Source organism: Quercus lobata, chromosome 5, assembly GCF_001633185.2.
Source record: "Quercus lobata isolate SW786 chromosome 5, ValleyOak3.0 Primary Assembly, whole genome shotgun sequence".
NCBI classification, from domain to species: domain Eukaryota; kingdom Viridiplantae; phylum Streptophyta; class Magnoliopsida; order Fagales; family Fagaceae; genus Quercus; species Quercus lobata.
The window spans coordinates 67349576-67374221 of record NC_044908.1 but is presented as its reverse complement, the minus strand read 5'-3'; the positions used below and the strand labels follow the sequence as shown (position 1 = coordinate 67374221).

The following is a 24646-nucleotide window of genomic DNA, read 5'->3' as shown; positions in this document are numbered from 1 at the left end:
TTTGACTATTGATGTGGTCGTTTTCATGCGCGTGATTATTGAGATGATAGGGATTTTGATCATAATGAAATTTGCAAATACTTTTTACTAGATTCATGTTGCAATGATTTAGTTCTTTGAATTCTTTTAATCAATTCAAATTTAGCTGCTCTAATCAGCAATTGAAATTGATTTAGGAGACTTTATATGCCTCTTAGTTTGGGAATGCATATGCTTGTGTTAATGACAACTTTTTTGCATTTAGAGGAATTGTTTTATAATTCTAACAATTTGTAAAAAATATTTTATATATCAGAATATGAGAAAAACTACTACTTGCCAGACAGTTATGCACACGAAATCTTAATATCTAAGATAGTTTTTCAAATCTTTGTATTTCCTTTTTATGATCAGGAGTTTAATTGAATTTCAATTTGTACAGGCAAGGAGGACTCAAGCTCAAGGTGCTCTGGAGTGTCAAAAGTGCTACTGAATTCCTATCTCGAAGAGAACTCATTTACATCCGTTGTGTCTTAAGTTGTATCTGATGTGTCTGCCAGAGTTGTGGCTCTTCCTGGATTTCTAATATAAAAGTCTCTAACCAATTTAACTGCCTCCTTCCAAGCAATTTCTTTATCAAGAGTTGCATTTCCTACGGTAGCATCTTGATGTTGCTGACGACTTATGGTTAAGCAAATTAGGGATAGAAATAGACAAATGGTAGAAATGGCAAAAGATATTAGATAGAGAACCCCAAAGCACTGGAGACCAAGCTTTCCGGTTCACTAGAAGTAATGTTGGTTGATCACTCATGTGAGGGAGTCAACCATTCATCCTCAAGTACCTTTGTCTCTCCATTCTATGATAGCTTTAAAACTGCTCCACAAAAATCCCTTGCAATTGTTGAGCCTTTTGGGAAGATCTGGATAGGAAGCAGGATAAGATATCTATTAGACTCTTTAGTAGTAGAAACAAGTTAATTTCTAAGAACATTTTAAAAAACAGGAAAAAGTAGAAAGGGTTTAGTTTTAAACCTTAAGGGCTATCTTATTGGCTATACTGGAAACTTAAATAATAGTATATGCATGAACTATGAAACACACACTAAACCACATAAAAAGTTATTAGGTGATGTCGCGGAAGCCTGAAGAAAAGCACACATGATGCTCTCTTGATGGAACAGAAACTAAACTGTTAGTTTCTAGTAGTAAACCTCGATTTCACAAGGGTTTCCCTGAGTCCACAAAGAGATAAAACTGAAATCCACCAGAAGAAAATTTGACAAAACTTCTGTGTTTATTGATAATAGTCTAATTTGTCATTGACGGCTACAAAACATATAAATACTGAGGAAAAAAAAAAGTCCAAAACCCTAATTCACACTAATTACGCGACTAGGTAACAAAAATACCAAATTTTACCAAAAATGGCAAAATTGAGTTAAATGAAGAATCATAAACTACTGACCATGAAGGGTTGTCCCAAAATAGACGGGACCTCATTCTGACTTTTAAATTAAAAGTTATTAAGGAAAAACAAATATTACTATAAACAGCAAAAACACTGTTTTTGGGGGGCCTTAATGAAGGAATTCGCCTAAATTTTGGCGACATTCATGGCCTGTCATGAATCTGGATCAGAACACCGTTTCCCTTCAACCTGCCAAATTTCACGCAATTCCGACACTATTACCTTGATGGCCCCTACTGGCACCCCCCTTTGATCTTGCGTTGTGACTTCCTGCACCCCTGCTGCTCCAAGAAGGTATGTGCTGTCTGTTCTACATCAGTCCCCCCCACTTGAAAAGAACTCGACCCCCAGTTCCCACTATCTGGTTCATCAGGAGGATGATAATCATACAAGTCAGCAACATTGAAGGTAGAAGAAATGTTCATGTCTGGAGGAAGAGCAACCACATAAGCATTGTTGTTGATCTTCTTAGTAATCTAAAATGGCCCATACTTCTTGTCCCTCAATTTGTTGTAGGTACCAACAGGAAATCTCTCCTTTCTAAGATAGACCAACACTAAATCCCCAACATTAAAGATCTTCTCACGCCTCTTCTTATCAACAACTGCCTTGTACTTGGCATTTATAGCTTCAAGTTTCTGCCTCACCTCCTCTTCCATGGCCTGAATACAGTCTGCTACTTGACTCATTCCTAGAAGCTTAGGTAAAGGTACCAAGTCCAAAGCGTATTTTGGGGGCACGCAGTAGACGATGGCAAATGGAGACTTACCGGTGCTTCTACTGACTGAGCTATTGTACGCAAACTTTGCTTGGGACAATGTAAGATCCCACTACTTGGGCTTCTTGCCTGAGATACACCGAATCAAATTCCCAAAAGTACGATTAACCACTTCTGTCTGGCCATCAGTTTGTGGATGACTAGTGCTATTGTAATTCAAGGAAGTGTCAAAATGCTTCCACAAAGTCCGCCAAAAGTGACTAATGAACTTGGTATCCTGGTCAAAGGTGATGGACTTTGGCACTCCATGCTAACACACAACTTCTTTAAAGAATAGATTGGCCACTCGAGTAGCATCTAAAGTCTTCTTGCATGTTATGAAATGGGACATCTTCGAGTACCTGTCAACCACAACAAGGTACTTGAGGATGGATAATTGGTACTTGGTACTTGAGGATGCATCCCTAAAGACCACAGACAGATCCTCCCATGGTGCCATTGGAACTAGCAAAGGCATGTATAAACCAGTATTCTGAGATTAACCCTTAGTAGTTTGGCAGATTGGACACTTCCTCACATGATTGCCAACATCCCTCTTGAGTTATGGCCAATAATACCTCTCTTCCACCAGTGCTATAGTTTTATCTATGCCCATATGTCCACCCAAACCTCCACCATGCAACTCCCTAATAATCTTCTCCCTCAATGAACTTTTAGGGATGCATAATTGGTTACCTCGAAAGAAGAAACCATCCTGGATGTACATACTATTGATAGCAGTATGAGTTTGTTGACACTTACCCCAAATATCACCAAAATCCTTATCATGCTCATACAACTCCTTGAGGCAATCAAACTCTACAACTTCAGTACGTAGGGTGGTCAACAAAGATACTTGCCTACTAAGTGCGTCAGCCACCTTATTAGTGACACCAGACTTGTGCTTTAATGAGAAATGGAAGCGCTGTATATAAGCTACCCATCGAGCATGCATCCTGTTAATGCTAACTTGACTGTTGATGTGCTTCAATGCCTAATGATCTGTATATAACACAAACTCCCTCTGAATTAGGTAGTGCTCCCAATGCTTAAGAGTCCGTACTACAACAAAGAACTCCAGCTCATAGGCCAACCATTTACTTCAAGCTTCACAAACTTTCTCACTGAAGAATGCTACTGGTCTGTTGTCTTATGAAAGAACAGCGTCTATCCCGACCACAAATGCATCACAGTCCACCTAAAACACCTTATTGAAGTTGGGTAATGCCAAAACTAGGGCTATGCTCAACTTTTCCTTGATCAAGGCAAAGCTTTGTTCTGCCTCATTTCCCCATGAGAACCTCCCCTTCCTCAAAAACTCAGTGATAGGGGCTATTATGCTACTGAAATCTCGAACAAACCTTCGATAGAAGGTTGCTAGCCCATGGAAGCTTCGCACATCACTCACTGTCTTTAGGGTTGGCTATTCTCTGACTGCACAGACCTTGTCCTCATCAACATGAATCCCATTCACACTAACCACATACCCTAAGAACAGCAACTTATCAATCAAGAAGCTACATTTCTTCAAGTTGATATACAACTCATTGGCCTGCAACACCGCCAATACTTCTCCCACATGATTAAAGTAGGTTGCTTCTGTCTTACTGTAAATCAGGATATCGTCAAAATAAACTACCACAAACTTTCCAATAAGTGGTTTCAACACCTGATTCATAAGTTTCATGAAAGTGCTGGGAGCATTGGACAATCCGAAAGGCATTACCGTCCACTCACACAACCCCTCCTTTGTCTTAAAAGTTGTCTTCCACTCATCTCCAAGTCGGATCCAAATCTGGTGATACCTACTCTTGAGATCCAGCTTGGTTTAACACTTGGACCCACTCAACATATCAAACATGTCATCTAGTCAGGGAATAGGAAATCAATATCTGACTGTGATCTTGTTGATGGCTCGACTATCCACACACATACGCCAGCTCCCATCCTTCTTCGGTGTTAATAATGCAGTACTGCACATGGACTCATACTCTCCCTAATCTGTCCCTTGCTCAAAAGCTAATCCACCTGCCCCTGTAGAATCTAACCCTCTTAATGATTCATCTTGTAATGTGGCAAATTTGGTAGACTAGCTTCAGGAGCTAAATCAATGCAATGCTGGATGTCACACATTGGTGGTAAACCTGCAGGCAGCTCTTCTAGAAAAAGCTCTTCAAACTCCTTGATCAATGGTTGAATTGCCTCAGGTATCTCAATAACCTTCTTTGGCTTACCATCCATCACTACTACAACATATACCTGTTTCAACTCCTTACAATCCCTGTCAAACTCATCTTCATTGTTCACTATGAGGAGTGCTGGCTTCCCCTCCACTTTAGAAGCTTTGGGTAGACTACCTTCCTTAATAAGACCAAGGACAATTTTTCTGCTATTCTTAAAAAACACATACACATTATCCTTACACCTATGAGTAACATCTACATCATATTGCCAAGGTCTACCTAGTATTAAATGATATGCATCCATTTCAACAATATCACAAACTACTTCATCTACATAACATTTACCCATAGAAAAAGTAACACAACATTGTTGAGTAACTAGAGTTTCCGTACCTTTCTTGATCCAACCTATCTTGTACAGAGAGGGATGCTTTTCTATTTTCAGTCCCAGCTTGGTAACCAAACTCTTCAACTCAATGTTCTCTACACTGCCATTGTTAATGATCAAATCACATACCCTCTTACTGATGGTGCATCGTGCTCGGAATATCTCATTCCGCTGATCACCGTATTCCACCCTTGATGTGAGCAACAACCTCTGAATCACCAAAAACCGCCTTAATGGCACGCCTTCCTCGTCCTCTTGGACCTTATTGGGATCATAGGCATACGGATCAGCATCATTATACACCTCTTCACCCTCATGTTCACCTTCTACCTCGCTCTCTTCTGCCACCACTAGATTCACTGCAGCTCGCTTAGGGCAAGTACTAGATCGATGTCCTGTTTCTCCGCACCTGTAGCACTTATTCCCAATTGGCCTAGCACAAGGGTTGGTGTTCGCTATTGGTTGGGCTGCGGAACCTGCTATTGCCATTATGGATTGGTTGACACCACTATTCTCCCTAATCACGGGTTATGATCGTGGTGTAAACATAGGCTGTTTACCTTTGTTGGCAGTGGAACTAGAGGACTCCGAACTGCAGTTGGAAAACTTCGAACCTGCCCTGGGATGCTAATATTCTATTTTCTTGGATAGGTTACAGCCTCATTCAAAGTATATAGGGTTTGTAAGGATACCTAATTTCGGATGAAAACTCACAACCCGTGTACAAATTTGGATATCCGTTGATCTTCAATTTCCTCCAAATCATTACGATACGCCAACCTGTCAAACTCCTCCATGTACTCCAACTATCCGAGTACCCAGCCTGCAATCTTGGTACTGTCTGAACAACTCTTGCTAGTAATCTGGTGGTAAGAACCAATCTACCATTAATCTTTTCATTCTTCTCCATGATTGTATTGGAAGCTTTCATTCACGAGTACGATTTAATTGAACACAATCCCACCAGGCAAATGCTCCTCCCTTCAATTTTAGGCCACCCAACACACCTGTTTGTCATCTACTATACCCATATAATCGAAAAACTTTTCCACCTCACTGACCCAATCCAGATACTCTTCAATGGAGACATTACCATTAAAGGATGGTAACTCTACTTTCATCCGATAGTCCCTCTGCTCCTGATAATCTAGGCCATTATCCCTTGCGGGACCACGTAATTTCCAAGGACTCTCTCTGCATACTCCTCGTCTTCACTGTTTTGTAGTCTTGCTGCCTATTCCCGTTTGGACCACGATGGGAAGGGCCACGCGCTTGGTTATCACGTCGCTCTTCGTCATCACGATTAGGGTTTCGGTTAAGCAAGGTAGCAAGTGCTTCTTGAATCTAGTCCAAATTTTGCTAGGTTGAATCACGGAATTTTTTATTTTCATCACGAAAATCAAGGAACTCAGCCTAGTGAGGACTGGGTTGTTGACGTCGTCACTGCCGTCATTGTTGTGGTGGTCACTGTCTCGCCGATTAGCCATCAAACCAGGGTAAGTCAAGGCTTTGATACCAACTGATGTCGCGGAAGCCTGAAGAAAAGCACACACAATGCTCTCTTGATGGAATAGAAACTAAATTGTTAGTTTCTAGTAGTAAATCTCGAATCTACAAAGGGTTTCCTTGAATCCACAAGGAGATAAAACTGGAATCCACCAGAAGAAAATTTGACAAAACGTCTGTGTTTATTGATAATAGTTTAATTTGCTACTAACGGCTACAAAACATATAAATGCTAAGAAAAAAAAACATCTAAAACCCTACTTCGCACTAATTATGCGACTAGGTGACATAAATACCAAATTTTACCAAAAATGGAAAAATTGAGTTAAATACAGAATCATAAACTACTGACCTTAAGGGTTGTCCCAAAACAAACGGGACCTCATTCTGACTTTTAAATTAAAAGTTATTAAGGAAAAACAAATATTACTATAAATAGCAAAAACACTGTTTTCGGGGCCTTAATGAAGGAATTCAATTAAATTTTGGCGACATTCATGACATGTCATAAATCTGGATCAAAACGCCATTTCCCTTCAACTTGCCAAATTTCATGCAATTCCAACACTATTACCCCGATGGCCCCTACTGGCACCCCCCTTTAATCTTGCGTTGTGACTTCCTGCGCCCATGTTGCTCCAGGAAGGCATGTGCTGTCTATTCTACATCATTAGGGGTATAAATTTAAGGGTATATATCTATACATGTGTCTGTGCTTTGTAGAAAATTTACGGTACGTTTGTTTTAAGATGGTCAAAGCAGAAGTATATTTAAATTTATGAGGTTTGGCATAATGTATGAGTTAGTACTCACAAAGCCCAATCCTCCAAATCTGTTGGTGCATATGGTAGCAGTGTAACCCTTGCAATACTTATTAAGGAAAACTTTCTTATAGGGGAGTTCAAGAAAGGCAGTAGCCATGTTGTTGCTTTTGAATTCACTAAAGTATTGGCCTTTATTATTGACGTTCACAATATTTTTTGGCTTGAACTTAAGCACATTCTCCAAATAATTCCTTACAAATGAGTCACCATCGCAACCAATTTTCAAGTTGTTCATCTTTAACCACTTGATAACTGTGACATTTGGTCGTAGTTTTCGCACTGTGAGCATAGAAGACAGACTAGCAGTATAGCTTGAGGTTAGGATCAACACGATAAACAGCCACGCTACAATCACCAAACGTGTTAAGTTGTTATGATGGGGTACCATGTAAATGTCTTATGAGAGTCCTACTGCCGCCCAACCTTTGAGAGTCCTTATTGTTTATTCTTATCTTTTCTACTAGTTATCATATCTCTATTTTAGTAGTCCTAGTTATCTAGGTATCTTATCTCTATTTGAATAATTATCTAGTAATATTATCTAGTTATCATAGGAGATTATTACTCTTTAAATAAACGTTTATGGCATTTGCAATTGTATTGTGGTTTGTCTTCCACCCAAGGACGAAGCCAGGACTTTGAGTTAAGGGGGGCGACTTTGACCTCTAGCTCTGCAGCTTCTTGGCCACTGAGTTTTTTATTTTATTTATTTTATTTTATGAGTTTTTGATGTGTGCACCTGCTGGGTAAAGACAAAATTATTTTATTTGAAACTTTTTAAAGGGCCAGTTGTTTGTTTGAGTAAAATTGGTTAATTAGACTTAATTTTTTTTGGCTTTGCTATTGGTGATTTTTGGTGTTGCACAAATGTTTTTGGGCTAGTATATGTTCTTTTAAATTTTAGATCTATAAATTTTTTAATAGCCATTAAAATGAGAAAAGTGCTAGAGGTATATTGTTAATATAGTGAGTGATTATTGGTAAGTTAAAAAGTGATGTAAGTGATAGGCTCAAATGTGAACTAATAAGAATTTGTACCTCAACAATATATAAAAATGTTATAGATAAGTTTGTAACTATAACATTACTCTATAAATAATCAAAGATATTGTTAAAGGGGCAAAATGTAATTTTATAAAACAAAATTGTTAAATTTAATGCATATTAAAAAAAAAAAAAAAAAAAAAAAAAAAAAAATTGGGGGGCCATTGCCCCCTGGGTCAATTAATGCCTCCGTCCCTGCTTCCACCCAAAGGAAGTCTTTTTTATCAATTTCCATCTCTATTCTTATCAAGTTATTGATTTTTTCTCTTGCAACACAAAACAATGTGATATGAGTTCATTCTATTAGTAAGCATAATTTCATTCAGAAGCACTCTAATTTAATTTGACCATATCTCTGTGGTGATTAACATGTTGAATCTTTTAATGATAAATAAAGAGCACCCGATAGAATATTATACATTCAGCAAATTTAACGCACATTTCAATACAAATTTTCCAATGGTGGACTAACTATTGCACATAGTTAGGCTTCTACAAGTGTAATTGCATGCCATGGGCTCTATAGATCAAATTGATACTTACTATGTGCAAAGAACAAAGAGGAGAAGGAAAACCAAAGTGCAGTGCTAAGCTGATTCTACCATGGGCCACTGAATTCTGGATTGGATTGGCATTCCAGGAACCAAACAATAAGCATTGTGTATATAATGATGGCAGCAGTCACCAACCACATGTCCCTAGTAAAAGGCTTCGTAAACATCAATGGTGACCCTTTAGGTTGTGTTGGAACTATCATGGACAAACCTGACTCAACATATGGAAGGGTTAAATCCAAATATTGCAACCGGTCGACTAGTATTGTCATGTCACCAATGACAGCACCATAAGTCTCTTGTTGTATTTGGTCCAACATGACGAGGATAAAATCTTAATTAGAAACTTATAATTGTAATAACCAAATAAAAGATATATAAGCAAAAAAAAAATAAATCTATAATACTAGTTGTGGGGGGTAAAAGACCGGGAAGCTCATGTCAATGTCTACGTTGGGTCAAGGGCCCAATTCAAGGAAAAACCTCTCCTCGGCCATGGGAAGAACCCTCCTCGGCCATGGATGTAGCCGAGGACAAAGGGAGCAACCTGCTACTGGTAGTGACACTCTAGGTCATTTCATGGAACAGGAAAAGTACTAAAACAGAAAATGACAACAGAGAAAATAGAAATGTCTGAGGGAAAGGTTACCATTATGGCATTCAGTACCTTGTACCTGACATAGCCATACTTTTCTGCCTTTACAACCACTCCCAACAACTGGAGGGGAGGCCTGATGGGACAAGTATCAACACTAGGAACCTAATTGAGGAGGGAGGAAATCATTATAAAAGAGGGGGGAAGGAGACAGAGAGGGGGGGACCCTATCACACAAGAGGCACCAGAAAAAGCTCATCGGGCCATGCCAAGGACCAATCCTCTTTGATAAACCCAGTTCATTTCAACTTGATCGTGAAAAACACCATGTTAACTGTTGTCCATACACTAAAACCTAGCTCTTTGACCCACTCTCTAAAAATTCATTGTATCAGGCTCACTGATATAAGGTCCCATACATCTTAGGCCTGAGCTGAAAAATGTGACCCTACAATTGGCGCCGTCTTTGGGGAGAGCTTATGCGTTGGCGAATACAACGATTAATCACAGTGGGATCAAGCTCCTATCAGTAAGAGTGGCTCGTGAAGACCATCTTGGCGGTGGTGCAAGCTACACGAAAGCTTCCACATTATTTCCGAGAACACACCGCCATTGTCATAACTCAGCTTCCGCTTAGGTCTACACTTCGAAGTGTTGATTACGCAGGAAGGATTGCTAAACGGAGTGCGGTTCTAGGGGCTTCTGACGTCAAAGTGTGCCCCATGCACTTGGCAAGGGGCTAATTCTCGCGGGCCTAGTAGTCTGATTCGTTGAATTCCATTCGAAGAAAGAAGCCGAGAGCCAAACCAGAATCTTTTGCAGTGGTTAAACAGAACCTTAGTTATGTCGGGTCCTCAGACCTTCGGCTTTGGGGAAATTAACGCGCAATGACAACTTTCTAAATGACCAAGTACTAGACAGAACCAAGGTCTTGCATGGTCTCCGGACTCAAACCTACGGGGAAACTAGTTACTTCAAGAAGGCCCAAGTATTAGACAGAACCAAGGTCTTACATGGTCCTCGGACTCAAACCTATAGGGAAACTAGCTACTTCAAGAAGGCCCAAGTACTAGACAGAACCAAGGTCTTGCATGGTCCTCGGACTCAAACCTATTTGGAAACTAGCTACTTTAAGAAGGCCCAAGTACTAGACAGAACCAAGGTCTTGCATGGTCCTCGGACTCAAACCTATGGGGAAACTAGCTACTTCAAGAAGGCCCAAGTACTAGACAGAACCAAGGTCTTGCATGGTCCTCGGACTCAAACCTATGGGGAAACTAGCTACTTCAAAAAGGCCCAAGTACTAGACAGAACCAAGGTCTTGCATGGACCTCGAACTCAAACCTATGGGGAAACTAGCTACTTCAAGAAGACCCAAGTACTAGACAGAACCAAGGTCTTGCATGGTCCTCAGACTCAAACCTATAGGGAAACTAGCTACTTCAAAAAGGCCCAAGTACTAGACAGAACCAAGGTCTTGCCTAGTCCTTAGATTCAAACCTATGGGGAAACTGCTACTTCAAGAAGGTCCAAGTACTAGACAGAACCAAGGTCTTGCATGGTCCTCAGACTCAAACCTATAAGGAAACTAGTTACTTCAAGAAGGTCCAAGTACTAGACAAAACCAAGGTCTTGCATAATTCTCGGACTCAAACCTATGGGGAAACTAGCTACTTCAAGAAGGCCCAAGTACTAGACAGAACTAAGGTCTTGCATGGTTTTCGGACTCAAACCTATAGGGAAACTAGCTACTTCAAGAAGGCCCAAGTACTAGACAGAACCAAGGACTTGCATGGTCCTCGGACTCAAACGTATGGGGAAACTAGCTACTTCAAGAAGGTCCAAGTACTAAACAGAACCAAGGTCTTGCATGGTCCTCGAACTCAAACGTATGGGGAAACTAGATACTTCAAGAAGGCCCAAGTACTAGACAAAACCAAGGTCTTGCATGGTCCTCGGACTCAAACCTATAGGGAAACTATCTACTTTAAGAAGGCCCAAGTACTAGATAGAACCAAGGTCTTGCATGGTCCTCGGGCCTCCTGCTTTGTGGAAACTAACACGCGCTGGCACCTTTCCAAGCGTTTAAGCTATATTCAATCATGCCTCGGTCCTCAGACCAAACGCCTAAAGCAAGTTAAAGCTATAAACATCATCATAAACGTGGAAAAGAACCTTAGTACCTGGTGATCTCCTCAAACTATTTACTTTAAGTTACACGTCCTTGGGCGGTTACACTATTCGCAATGTAGAACATGTGGTTGCTTTCCTGGGTAGTCCTCTATAGTTAACTTACTTAGAGTTGGCAGTGGTGTGCCCGTCAGTTTTGATAAGTTCAGGGTGACAACTCTTTACCATCAACGGCGTCAATTCTAAGTACTATTCAAAAGAAAAGATACCAGCACACCCATTCATAAAATAATTATTGCAGAAAAGAAAAGGTACGCAAAATGAAATAAAGTTGTCTTTTTATTAGATAAAGAAGAAGTACAGTGTACATAAAAGGGCTTAGACAAGGCTATATCAAAAGCTAACTATAAAAAAGCAGTCCACGGGAACGATAAATCCTCAATCTTGCTCCAGCAGTAACCAAGCAAGTATGGATGGCATCAGCGGTGGAAGAGAAGAAGAAGCAAAGATGCCCGGTCCACAATCTTGCTCCAGCAGCGATCGAGCAAGTATGGATGGCACCGGCGATGGGAGAGAAGAAGCAAAAACGCCAAATCCACATACCTACTCTAGCAGCAATCGAGCAAGTATTACTCTAGTAGCAATTGAGCAAGTATGGATGGTACCGGCAATGAGAAACCCAAATCCGCACATGCGTGACACACGATGCCGGATGAAATCCAAATTTTGTCGCACCAAAAATCTGATGCGACCTACACCTGCTTCGGATTTTAGCAAAAGGAATAGAGACTTCTTTCTTGTCAAGTCGAAAGGGAGAAATATCTTCGGCCTCTGCCTCTCTTGCCTTAACTGTGTCATTCTAAACCTCGGAGACACCCGTGACTTCTAAAGAGGGTTTGGTTCCTCCTCCCTCACTCTTATCCTTGACCATTTCACTCCCTAAATCTCAATCACTACCTTGGTGGGTTCCTTGGGAACATTTAGAGAGTTAAAAGCCTGAAACTCCCGCAGAACTCAAGGGTCTGCGAATAAAGAAGAACGAGTTCCCCCCATGTGTCTTATATGGGAGGCAAACCTAGTGGCAATCAATTCGCCCAAATCTCCAAGAAAGAATTACAAGCGAGATAAATCTTACTTAATTTCCAAAGCAGTCTTCAGTCATTGGATTTGCGTCACCTTGTAAAAAGACCTTAATGAAAGCGTGCCTCGTGTACCGAAATCGTAGGAACGCGGCTTGGATAAACTAAAAGAACGTCTCACAACCAGGAATAATGCAAAATGTGAGCAAAAGGGCAATCATCACATCGAGATCCTCCTTTCCTCCCATGGGGAAGAAACAAAGAATCTCGAGGGGCTATTGTGGGGGGTGAAAGACTGGGAAGCCCATGTCAATGTCTACATTAGGCCAAGGGCCCAATCCAAGGAAAAACCCCTCCTCGGCTATGGATGTAGCCGAGGACAAAGGGAGTAACCTGCTACTGGTAGTGACACTCTGGGTCATTCCACGGAACAGGAAAAGTACTAAAACAGAAAAGGACAACAGAGAAAATAGAAATGTCTGAGGGAAAGGCTACCATTATGGCATTCAGTGCCTTGTACCTAACATAGCCATACTTTTCTACCTTTACAATCACTCCCAATAACTGGAGGGGAGGGCTGATGGGACAAGTATCAGCACTAGGAACCCAATTGAGGAGGAAGGAAATCACTATAAAAGAGGGGGGAGGGAGACAGAAAGGGGGGGACCCTATCACACAAGAGTCACCAAAAAAAGCTCCTCGGACCGTGCCGAGGACCAATCCTCTTTGATAAACCCAGTTCATTTCAGCTTGATCGTGAAAAACACTGTGTTAACTGTTGTCCATACACTAAAGCCTAGCTCTTTGACCCACTCTCTACAAATTCATTGTATCGGGCTCACTGGTCTAAGGTCCTATACATCTTGGGTCTGAGCTGAAAAACATGACCCTACACTAGTCAATTTAGTCAATTATTCATTTCCTTCTCCTAGGGGTATATCTATTTTTATTTTAAGATTTCTTGCTCTTCCAAGGGGCGTCTCTCTCTTATAGAAGGACCAAGTTAATTTCTGGTAAGCTATCAAAATGGTATTGCAAAATAAATGATTTTGAAGCACAAGTGACAATGAGAAGTTTCGGGATTTGGGGAAACCAACAGCAGAACAAGTTCCAAATGAATTTCATTTACTTGATCCATCTACTTGCTATAGTTTATGACACTAATTTGATCTACAGACTCTCTTAGGGTATGATTGATTGGGGGATAGGAAGTGGGAGGATAAAAAATTGGAAAGAATGGAAGTGTGGAAGGATAAAAAAGATTTTAGTTTTCCATTGATTAGGGATGAAAAAAATGGTGGGATGGAAAAGTCTTTTGTTTGATTGAAAATAAAAATAAGTGGATAGAAAATATAGTTACATAAATTTACTCTTACGCCAATATTAGAAAAGAAAATATAATAAGAAAATAAAATAATAATAATAATAATAATTACCTGATGAGAAGTGAACCTGGTTGGGGGAATTAAGAAAACCAAAGAAAAAAAAAAAAAAAAAAAAAGTGGGGGGGGGGGAGGGGGGGGGAACGGATGAGCAGTAAACACAATAAAACAAAAGAAGAAATAGACAAAAATGTGCTCATAGAAAATTCAACGGGCAGAATTGTTATGTTTGTAGTGTATACACCAGATATAATGACTTATCAATGAATAAAAGGCAGAGAAGAATTTAGGATTGCCTACTTGTGTTAATAATAATAAATTTAAATAAACGGGAGAGAAGAAGTGTTGCTTGCTTATGTTAATGTTAATAACAATACATAAAATGTGTATCTACAATACTTAATGGGCAGAATAATTAAGTGGTATGTTTGTAGTGTATGAACCAGATGTTTATTAACTATAAATTATCAATGAATAAAAGGAGAGAAGAAGTCTAACCTTATTAAAAACATGATAAACCAGATCATTGTAGGGGCCATTATAGGCCTTAAATTCATAAGGTAAAATCATACCCCAAGAGGTCTAATGCCTTGTGAAACATTTGAATGCAGAAACCATCATAATAATTCTCATTGGTATCAACCTTCACAAACTTATCAAATGTTGTTCTGCCTGGAACTTCAATTTTCAATGGCTTTGCAGTAGTCGGCATTTCCCAACCTTTTGGTGTTCCCTTTAGGTTCCTTGGCCAAATTACTGGACCAACCAAAGCATTTGGGGTATCATTAAAATATTCACTTCATTTTTTTCTTTGGAAGGGCTCCTAGTCATGGAGAGCTCCAGAAGTCTATTTCTTTGTATTTCTTCCCAACCACGTTTACAATCCTCAAAACAAGACTTTCTGAGAGCTGGTTTTCTTCGAGATGTATTTTGCCACTTAAACCAGAGAAATTTATGGACAACATATTGTGTAACAATATACTAGACTACTAGTGTTACTAGTCATTCTTTATATTGATTGTATAACAATTCGAATGCTATCGTATGCTCTCAGAGCAAAAGTCCCAGGTTCGGAATTATCTTCCTCAGGATATTCAGCTTTGAAAATTCTGCAAAATTGGGCATGAAAATCTTGGTACTTTGAGCTGCCTTCAGGATAATAGGTTTTGATTCCTAAAGAGCCTTTCATAGAGGAAATAACAGGGTTGTTAATAGAGTCCAACAAACTTGTAATGCTATCTGGAATTATCCAAGCTGTTTCTCCTCCTACAAGTCCCATCTTCTTAGCTTGTCTGAACAAGTGAATTACCATTGCTAATGATGAATCAAGAACAATAAAAACTCGAGATTGTGTTTTCAGAAGCTTGACCAGCTCTTCATTAACAAGCCCTTCTGGATCAGACAAAGAAGAAAATGGTGGAAGGATCAAACGGTACTCAATCTCTGAACCAACATTTTGAAGAGCCTCCGATAAGAATGATAACTTCACAGAATCACCACCATATACTTCCTCTTCATAAATTGCTACGACCCTTTGCCAATTATATGCATGAACAATATCTGCAATGCATTTTATATCTGTTTGGAACCATTTGTAGACATTTGTATCAAGAAAGGCTAGCGAAGTGGTATTAGTGGTGGAGTGATGGCTGGAGCTGCGAAGGAAATAACTGGAACATTAGCTTGACCTCCAATATCGGCTACCAGAGCTGCTTCATGCCAATAATAACTTTCACCTTTTTTTCTCTAATCATCTCCTCAGCTGCAACCAAAATATAGATATTCTATCAACTACATCATTAAAAATCTATCTTGTAGATTGTGATATGGAATGGAGTGGGCTTGTGTTTTAAAGCTTGTCCCACATTAAAAGTTTATTTTTAAATTAAAGAGTTAAGGGAGAGAGAGAGAGAGAGACTTATACAATTGGGCCTACATCCAATAAGGAAGCCTTTAGTTACATTTTTATTATACTACAAGTGTTTACAATGAACTCTGAGTAGGGTTATTCTAGGACTTAGAGGTAGAAGCTTGATGATACCAAATATAAGCTTGTGAAGATCCCTCGTTGTTTTAGATGTCTTAAAAGTGACCATGAATGACTAAATTGTATGATCTACGAACTAGACATAATGCTGCATAAGGGAAATGAATTCAAAATTGAAATTCTTAGCAAAAAATTAAAAAAATTAAAATTAAAAATTGAAATCTATGTAAATAAGGGAATTGGAAAGACCTCATTGGAACAAGTCAACCTTGGTCAACTTTTCAAAATCTACAAAAAGTTAAAGGTTAAGACCAAGTCAACGTAGTAAAAAATTATGGATCAATGTAGTGGGCTGGGTTCAGTTCTGATTGGTAGCCCAATAAGGACTCGTTTTGAGTTTCAAACTGGCCAAGTCATAATTGAGTTAGCCCGAAAAAATTGATGTTGTTGACATGGCAATTGATGTATCAATTCTAATAAGGCACTAGTGCAGTAGAGGCTATTGAAGCCACGTACATGCTAACATATTGGTGCTAACGTAGTTAAGGCTGATAATAATGACTTAGAATGTGAAACTTGGCAAGATAACGTCACGAATGACATCACAGATTGGAAACCGATGTGTATATGGCATGTGACAAGCATGGAGGTGCATGCAAGCGTGGAGAATTTGGGGTGGCGCATCGGGGCACATGAAGAGCATGGATTGATGTGCCGATCCTTGTGGTGGCGCATAAGCATGCATAGAGCCTTCTTTTTGGTTGATTTTTGCATTGTCGATGTGTTGATTGGCTTGAGGTCTTTCACATAGTGGTGGTTGTAAGGTGATTTTAAGATGGAGAGAAGCGGCTTGCAAGAAATCCAGATATATGACGACAAATTTGGGTTGGAGAAGTTGGCGATTCCGCGAAGAACAGATTTAATCATGGTAGTAGCTAGGATTATATTGATTTCATGGAAATTAAAAATAATAAAAAAAAAAAGCTAGAATTTTTTTATGAGCCAAGATCGATTTGTTTTGATACAATGTTAAAATGAATGAAAATTTTGGAGTATTGAATCTATTGATGTGAGAAGAATAAAGAGAGAGAATAAGAGAATATATACGAGGGCTACATCATTCGGAATACAAATCCTCTGTACCACATCTTATTATGTTTTTTTTTTTTTTTTCATATTCGACTTGACGACCAATGTCCGCAAAATAAATCCATAGAAACTACATCTTTACTAAGCTCTAGTGTGTGTACAACAAATCACAACAAAAAACTGGGCCTATAGGTATTAAAAATGTCACTATAGGCCCATTTGGGCTATAACAATGTTTGTTATAGTGACATTTACAAAAGCCACTATTGTACCGCCACTATAGCATTTTTAAAATTAAAAAAATAAATTGGTCTATAGTGACAATACAATAGTGGCGTTTTACTAACCCTATATTTGTGTTCTACAAACGCCATTATAGTCGAAAACCCCCCCAACCAAAAAAAAAAATTTGATTTCCAAAAATTAATTTTTGGTAATCAAATGTTTTTTTAAATTGAAATAAAATCGTAATTAAATTAAAAGACAAAAAACATAAATAAAACAAAATACAAACACTATAGTCCAACAAATTTAAAATGAAACACAAACCCACCTAAAAAAATTCAAAATCAAACACAACATGCTCACATCCAAAAAAAAAAATAGCAACTCCACCCCAACACATTCAGCTGCCATAGACCAACCTGCAAAAAGAAATCATCAAATAGATTTCGAATTTTTCACTACATTTTTGGTTCTATTAACAAAGATATTATCACACTTGAGATCTCTATACCTATCAACAATAAAAAGCCAAAGAATTCACAAAAATCAATCAAGGAAAAGATCAAAACAATCATTAAATTTTTTTTTTTTTTTAAATACTTACTTGCAACTATACAACCAATGGCATCAAACGCAATAGCACTCTTTCTTCCCATAACAGTAGCACCATTTACAAATTTAAACAAAATTAACAAGTTGCAACACCATCTTCAAATCCAAAACCCACTATCATTAACACCACCACAAATAAAATTGGGAAAATAAAATCAAAATGAAGAGGAAGAGAAAAGAAAAAATCCTTGTGTGTAGTGAAGAAAAAAAAAAGTTTAAAGAAATTGGCTACGTGGAGAAAATGGATTGATAAGGTGAGTGGGGGTAGGTGGGTTTTGAATTTTCAATTTTGAATTTTGAAATTTTGAAATTTTTTTAACGTTTTTTTTTTTTACATATATATATATAATTTAAATAAAGAAATGATATGTTCACAATATTTTTACAATATTTTTACAACAAATTTTAAGTGGTAAGTTGTTACTAATTGTTATTGTTAGGGAAAAAAAGTAATCTTAGTATTAAGTTCAAATTTGAACCAAAAACAACTAACCACTTACGATTTTTTGTAAAAATATTGTGGACGTAGCATCTCTCATTTAAATATAAATATATAATAATATATACATTTAAATATATATATATATATATATATATATATATTATATACAAATATTCTAGAATATGCCATAGAATATTCTTGGCATATTCCATAATTTTTTTTACGCTGAAACTGAATGGCTATTCAGTTTTTTTTTTTTTTTTTTTTTTTTTGGGGGGGAAATATTTTTGAGTATGCACTTTTTGCCCTATAGTGGCGTTTAACAAACGCCACTATAGGTCCCCATTTTGATTTTGATTTTTTTTTTTTTTTTTAGTGCTATGCTATGGTGGCATTGGCGTAACGCCACTATAGGCCCTTGTAAGACTAGGACCCCACTATAGGCGCTTGACAAATGCCACTATAGGTTCTACTCTTGCAATGGCCTATAGTGGCGTTTGACAAATGCCACTATAGACCCTACCTAATAGAAAAAAAGGGTGCCTATAGTGGTGTTTGTCAAACGCCACTATAGGTCTTGGTCTTACAAAGACCTATAGTGGCGTTTAACAGATGCCACTATAGGTCTTTTTTCCCTCTAGCTCCTATTAAAATAAAATTGGAAAAAAAAAATCAACCAAAAAATAAAATAAAATAAAATAACTGTAATAAAAAGTGCCTATAGTGGCATTTGAAAAACACCACTATAAGTCTTTTTTCCTCTAGCTCCTATTAAAAAAAAAAAAAAAAAAAAAAAAAAAAAAAAAAAAAAAACCTATAATGGCATTTGTCAAACGCCACTATAAGTCATTGGAAAAGTTGCTATAGACCCATTTTTTAGAACACAACTACAGATCTGCCTATAGTAGCATTTATCGAAAACACCACTACAGGTCCAGTTTTTTGTAATGGTGTTTGACAAACACCACTATAAGTCCTACTCTTACAAGGGCCAGGCCATTGGAAATGATGCTATAGACCCATTTTTGTGAAACGCCACTATAAGACTCTACAAACGCAACTATAGATTTGCCTATAGCAACGTTTATCGAAAACGCCACTATAGGTCCAGTTTTTTGTTGTGAATGCTAATTATGTAGGGTATTAATAACTAATAAGAGTTAGAGTTAACCTGATTCTATCTAGAATTTGTTTAGACCTCTTAAGCCATATATTACGCCTAAACCAATAAACTCATGTCTCTTATCATTCATAACGTTTTTTCCAATATATAAAGCAACATAGATATTAACCAAAAAAAAAAATTTGAGATAATCTATGGATATGCATACACACACAAGAATTATCTAGTGCACTTGGTACGTACATGCACGTATTATCTAGATTAAATGGATTATCCTTTAATAATTTAAAAGCTATAAATAAGATGAGATGTTGTATATCATAACTGGACGAAATTACTTTGTGGTACAAAAATAATTGAATTTTAATCTTAAAAGAGAATTTTAATCTTAAAAAAAATTTTAATGCTATTATCATAGTTGTAACTTTGTTGTATCATAGAGCTGAAATCAAGGATAGGACTATATTGAAACTAAGGGGGTGGGGGATGGCTCCAGCCCCTGTAATGTCTAATAATTTATATGCATTGTTAAGTCAAAATTTAAATAGCATTTTTATGAATTTAAAAAAATATATATCTCATAAAGAATATAAACTACAACTAAATTGTACAAATTTTATGAAAATTGCCTCTCAAATTCATTAGTGTTATGAAAGTAATACATGACAATTCTTTAATGATTCTGATACAATTTTATTGAAGCTATGTGGTTATAGAATATTCATTATCAAATCCAAAATTAAAAAACTTATTCAATATGAGTAATATTACAATATTGGCTAAAGAATCTTAGGTCTTATCAATGCAAGCAATGCACTTTCTGATTATGTGTATAATAAGTCAATGAGTTAATTAAACAATTTAATGAATTATGTGTTTAATACACAAGGAATTTTTTATGAATTAATATATACTATATTCAGTTTGGAGGAAAATTTTGTTCAATATTTTTCTTCAATTTATTATTATTATTTTTTGTTACTTTATGGTATTTAATTTTTTGAACTTTGAAATAGGAAAGAGTTTAAACTTTAAAGTTATAGGAGATGTCAAATAAAAAGTTCGAGTTTTTTGACAGATTGATTAATGGAATGATAGTTTCCTAAATTAATTCTTGAATGTTGTATTTTTTTTTTTCTTTTTTTTTAGGGGAAGCATAAAGCATTTCACTAAGAAAAAATAGCAATATTAGCTAGGACAACAAAAAAAAATGTGGTAGAACATCCTTCATCCACACAACAAAATTCGAAATACATAAAGCATGTTGAGCTTGATAGGACAAAAATGAATTAACCCCTTTGCAAATTAATTAATTACCCAAGTTAATTAATTAATTTGCAAAGGGGTCAGTTCATTTTTGCCTTATCAAGTGGTATCAGAGGAAAGAAATTTGGTTCGATGGATCGAAAAAGCTGTCGAAATTCTATTGAGAAGAAACCTAGAAATCTCGATGGATCGAGAATCTGTCAAGGTGCTATCGAGAAGGAAGAGAGCATAGGAATTTGGCTCGATGGATCGAGGATCTGTCAAGGTTTCTATTGAGGCTGAAGAAAGGAAGCTTGATAGAAATGAATCTATTAAGGATCTGTCAAGAAGCTGTCGAGAAACTATCGAGCTTGAAGAAAGAAGGTTTTTCAAGAAGGGGAAAAACCCATAGAGATGAATGCAACAAGCAAGCTACTCAACCAAAGATCTAAGCAACATATTAAAAACATCTCTCAACATGGATGCAAAGCATTTATAGATCCAAAACACACACACACTAAACAAGTCTAACCAATTTTATATTTCAAAAATAAGTTATGACAGTTTAGTGAGCATATACTAACACATGTATTCCTTGTGATGGCCAAATCACATTGTACCTGTACATGTATCAACAGTAGCAAAGAATTTGCGTGTTGTGTGTGAAACATAGCAAGAGTGCATAAGTGTCTCATATTATGAAGATTTGAGATATGAGAAAATCAAATACACTCACACACAATCATAACTAATTGATGGAGACTATCACTTTCGAGGTACATCCTATAACTCTCACATCTCCTAAAAACACGCTTGCAATCATATTAAAAGCATTTGATTCTTTTTGCTTTTATTTTGTTTGCATATTTTTCTTTTTGGGCATAGCATGCATGGGCAAATAAGAGAGAGAAGAAATACCCATTTATTTAAGCCTAAACATCCCAATTTTGCTGTGTCTAAGCACACAGATGTTATTCATGATTGGTGGGCTTTAGTGGTGAGATGGTTACTTATACCTTTCTCTTATGATTTTCTAATCCTTCTCGTCAAAAAGAGTGATACAAGTATGAGATATAAGAGAAAATCTTAATCATACTCATCACAAACACGAGCCACAAAGCTCACTTACTTAGTTGTGCATTGAAATGCTCATCTAAGCTACAAGAGTTACAAAGATTAGAAAATTTTATTTCAATGGCCATCTAGGATACACAAGTACCAATATACACAAAACACACAATATTTTTCAATTTTTCAAAAAAAAATTTTTATGAAAAGAAAAATAAAACAAAAATTGAAAAACAACCAAACAAAAACATAAAGAAACACACAAAGCATAAAACTAGATTGACTTAAAAACAAGAAAGCAAAACAAACAAGTAATGCAAAAACATAAAGGGAGAGAGAGAGAGAGAGAGAGAGAGAGAGAGAGAGAGAGAGAGAGAGAGAGTGACTGAATCACTTTGAGCCTTTTTCCTTCCACACCTTAGTTTTGGAGGAAGATCCTTTCCTTTGTGCGAACCTTTGATCCAGAGGTAAGGGGGAAGAATTGAAACCATTCAAGTTCGAAAGTAATATGAGGGCTTTGAGAAGATCTCCAAAAGAACCCAAAGATGATGGAATCTGATCTTACAATGTTGCTTTGTTGAGTGGCTAACCACTTATAGCAATTTGGATGAGTGTGTCCTGAAGCTCCACAGTGATAACAAAAATGCGACTTCTTTTGTTGAGACTTTTTGTTGTTTTCCTTCTTAGTCCTAGGGTTTCTAGTCTCTTTCTTTTCAATCTTAGGGGATGCTTCTAGAATAGATCTACCTTTATCTATGTTCTCACTAGCTGTTTCAGTTTTAGATTCATTGTTCTCAGAATTAACATTATCAACAGGTGAGACAAACACAGATGTATTAGAGGAGGCAATATTAGGAGAAGAGAAATCATACCCCAAACCAATTTTGTCAAAAGCAGCTTTCTAAATTCTTAGCATCTCATTAAGTTTTGCACTTAAAGTCCTCTCCATTTGAGCTCTGACTTGAAACAGCTTCGCTTCAAGCTTCTTGGTCCTTTCAGCCAAGAAATTGTTCTCAAATCGCAATGCTCCTATGGTCTGATTGGCTTTATCAACCTTGGTAGAGAGCTTATCTCGATCTACTTCCACATCACTCAGTTTCTTGGTGGCCAGCCTATACAGTTTCTCATGCTTTTCAGAAACCTTGTACAATTTTGCATAGGCTGTATAGATGTCATTTTGTTTATCCATTTTCTCAAAATTAGATTCCACCAAGTCTTCTTCTTCATACACTGCTTCTCCAATCCCCTCAGTAGCATCCACTGTGGCAGTGAAAGCACTCAAGATTCCCTCGCCATCACTGTCTTCTGACTTAGTCTCAGGCTTGGTATCACTCAAGGTAGCAGCAAAAGTCTTACTTTTCCCAATTGACTTGAGATATGTTGGACATTCTTGTTTCATATGTCCAAACTCGTGACATCCAAAGCACTTTGGTCCAAAGGGAACAGTATACTGACTGCCATCCTTAGCGTTCTTCTTCCCTATGTCTTGATTTTTGAATTGTGAAGAACTAGATTACTTACGGTCCTTATCAAAACCTTTCACATTGGCATTCTTCATGAACTTCTTGAACTACCTAGTGATGTAGGACTTCATCTTGGAATCTTCATCATCTGAAGACTTATTAGTCTCATTACTTTTGGCCTTCAGTGCCATGCTCTTACTTTTTCTTCCTTTCCCGAGTCTAGTCAAACCTAGTTCATAGGTCTATAAGTTGCCTATCAATTCCGTCAAAGGAATAGTGTCAATATCCTTTGATTCTTCAATAGCAGTAATCTTAGCATGGAATCTGTCAGGCAAAGATCTGAACACCTTTCTCACAATCTTGGGTTCAGGAATCTGTTCTCCAAGATTGAAGGCTGAGTTGACTATGTCCTTCAGCTTGGCATAGAACTCATCAAACGACTCATCCTCCTCTGTCTTTATCTCCTCAAAGCTAGTAGTGAGCCTTTGGAGCTTTGAATCCTTAATAGCCTTATTCCCTTCATAGGTTGTTTGGAGAATAGTCTACGCTTCCTTGGTAGTTTCAGTTAAGGATATCTTCTTGAACTCCTCATTGGTCACCACACTGAATAGGGGCATTCAATTCTCTGCTGTTGAAGTTTGCCACTCTGAATTTGGCCTTATCCCAATCAATCGATGCTTCCTTTGGCTTCACCCAGCCAATTTCCACAACTCGCCAGACCTTCTCATCTAAAGACTGCAAGAAAGCTCTCACGTGGCCAACAAGGGCTTGGCTCAGCTGGTAAGGTTCGTTCGCTCCGCCTAACCAGCCCAGGTTCGATTACCGCTGCCAGGGAGCTCTTATTGGTGGGCTGCTGTGTGAAGGATTTAAGGGGAACACAGGTTTGAGCCATGGCGGGTACCTCGGTGGTCCTTGTGGGTCATGTCCCTCATATGGTCTATACTAACCTGGGTGGCATAATACAACCATAAAGGCCTCCATTTTCGTTTAGCCAAAAAAAAAAAAAAAAAAGCTCTCATGCATACTTTCCAGTATGCATAATTAGTGCCATCAAATAAAGGAGGTATAATAAGAGATTGTCCTTTATCCATGACAAACAGAGGTTAATGGATCACACAGCAATGATTAAACCTAATCGAAGTATGCCTGCTCTGATACCACTTGATAAGGCAAAAATGAATTGACCCCTTTGTAAGTTAATTAATTACCCAAGTTAATCAATTAGTTAAATTACATGCAATAGCGTAGTAGGAAAATAAATCACCAAATAGCTAAATGCAGCAGAAATTAAATTTGATACAAGTGATTTATTTACGAATGGGGAAAACCACCGAGGCAAAACCCCACTAGATGATTTTAAGGTCACCACTCCCAAGAATCCACTATTATCATTCACAAGTAGTTACAAGTATAAGGAATCTTACCAAACCCTTTGGCCTATCCCAAAATACCAATCTATAATTGAACCCTTACCCCAATACCCTATTGGATTTGTATTGTA

At 37.6% G+C, this 24646-nt stretch overlaps 1 pseudogene; it reads right to left on the bottom strand.

Annotated features, from left to right (window-relative positions):
• Positions 1-512: 512 nt before the first annotated feature.
• On the bottom strand, positions 513-23081 carry LOC115990986 (annotated as a pseudogene).
• Between the last annotated feature and the right edge of the window lie 1565 nt (positions 23082-24646).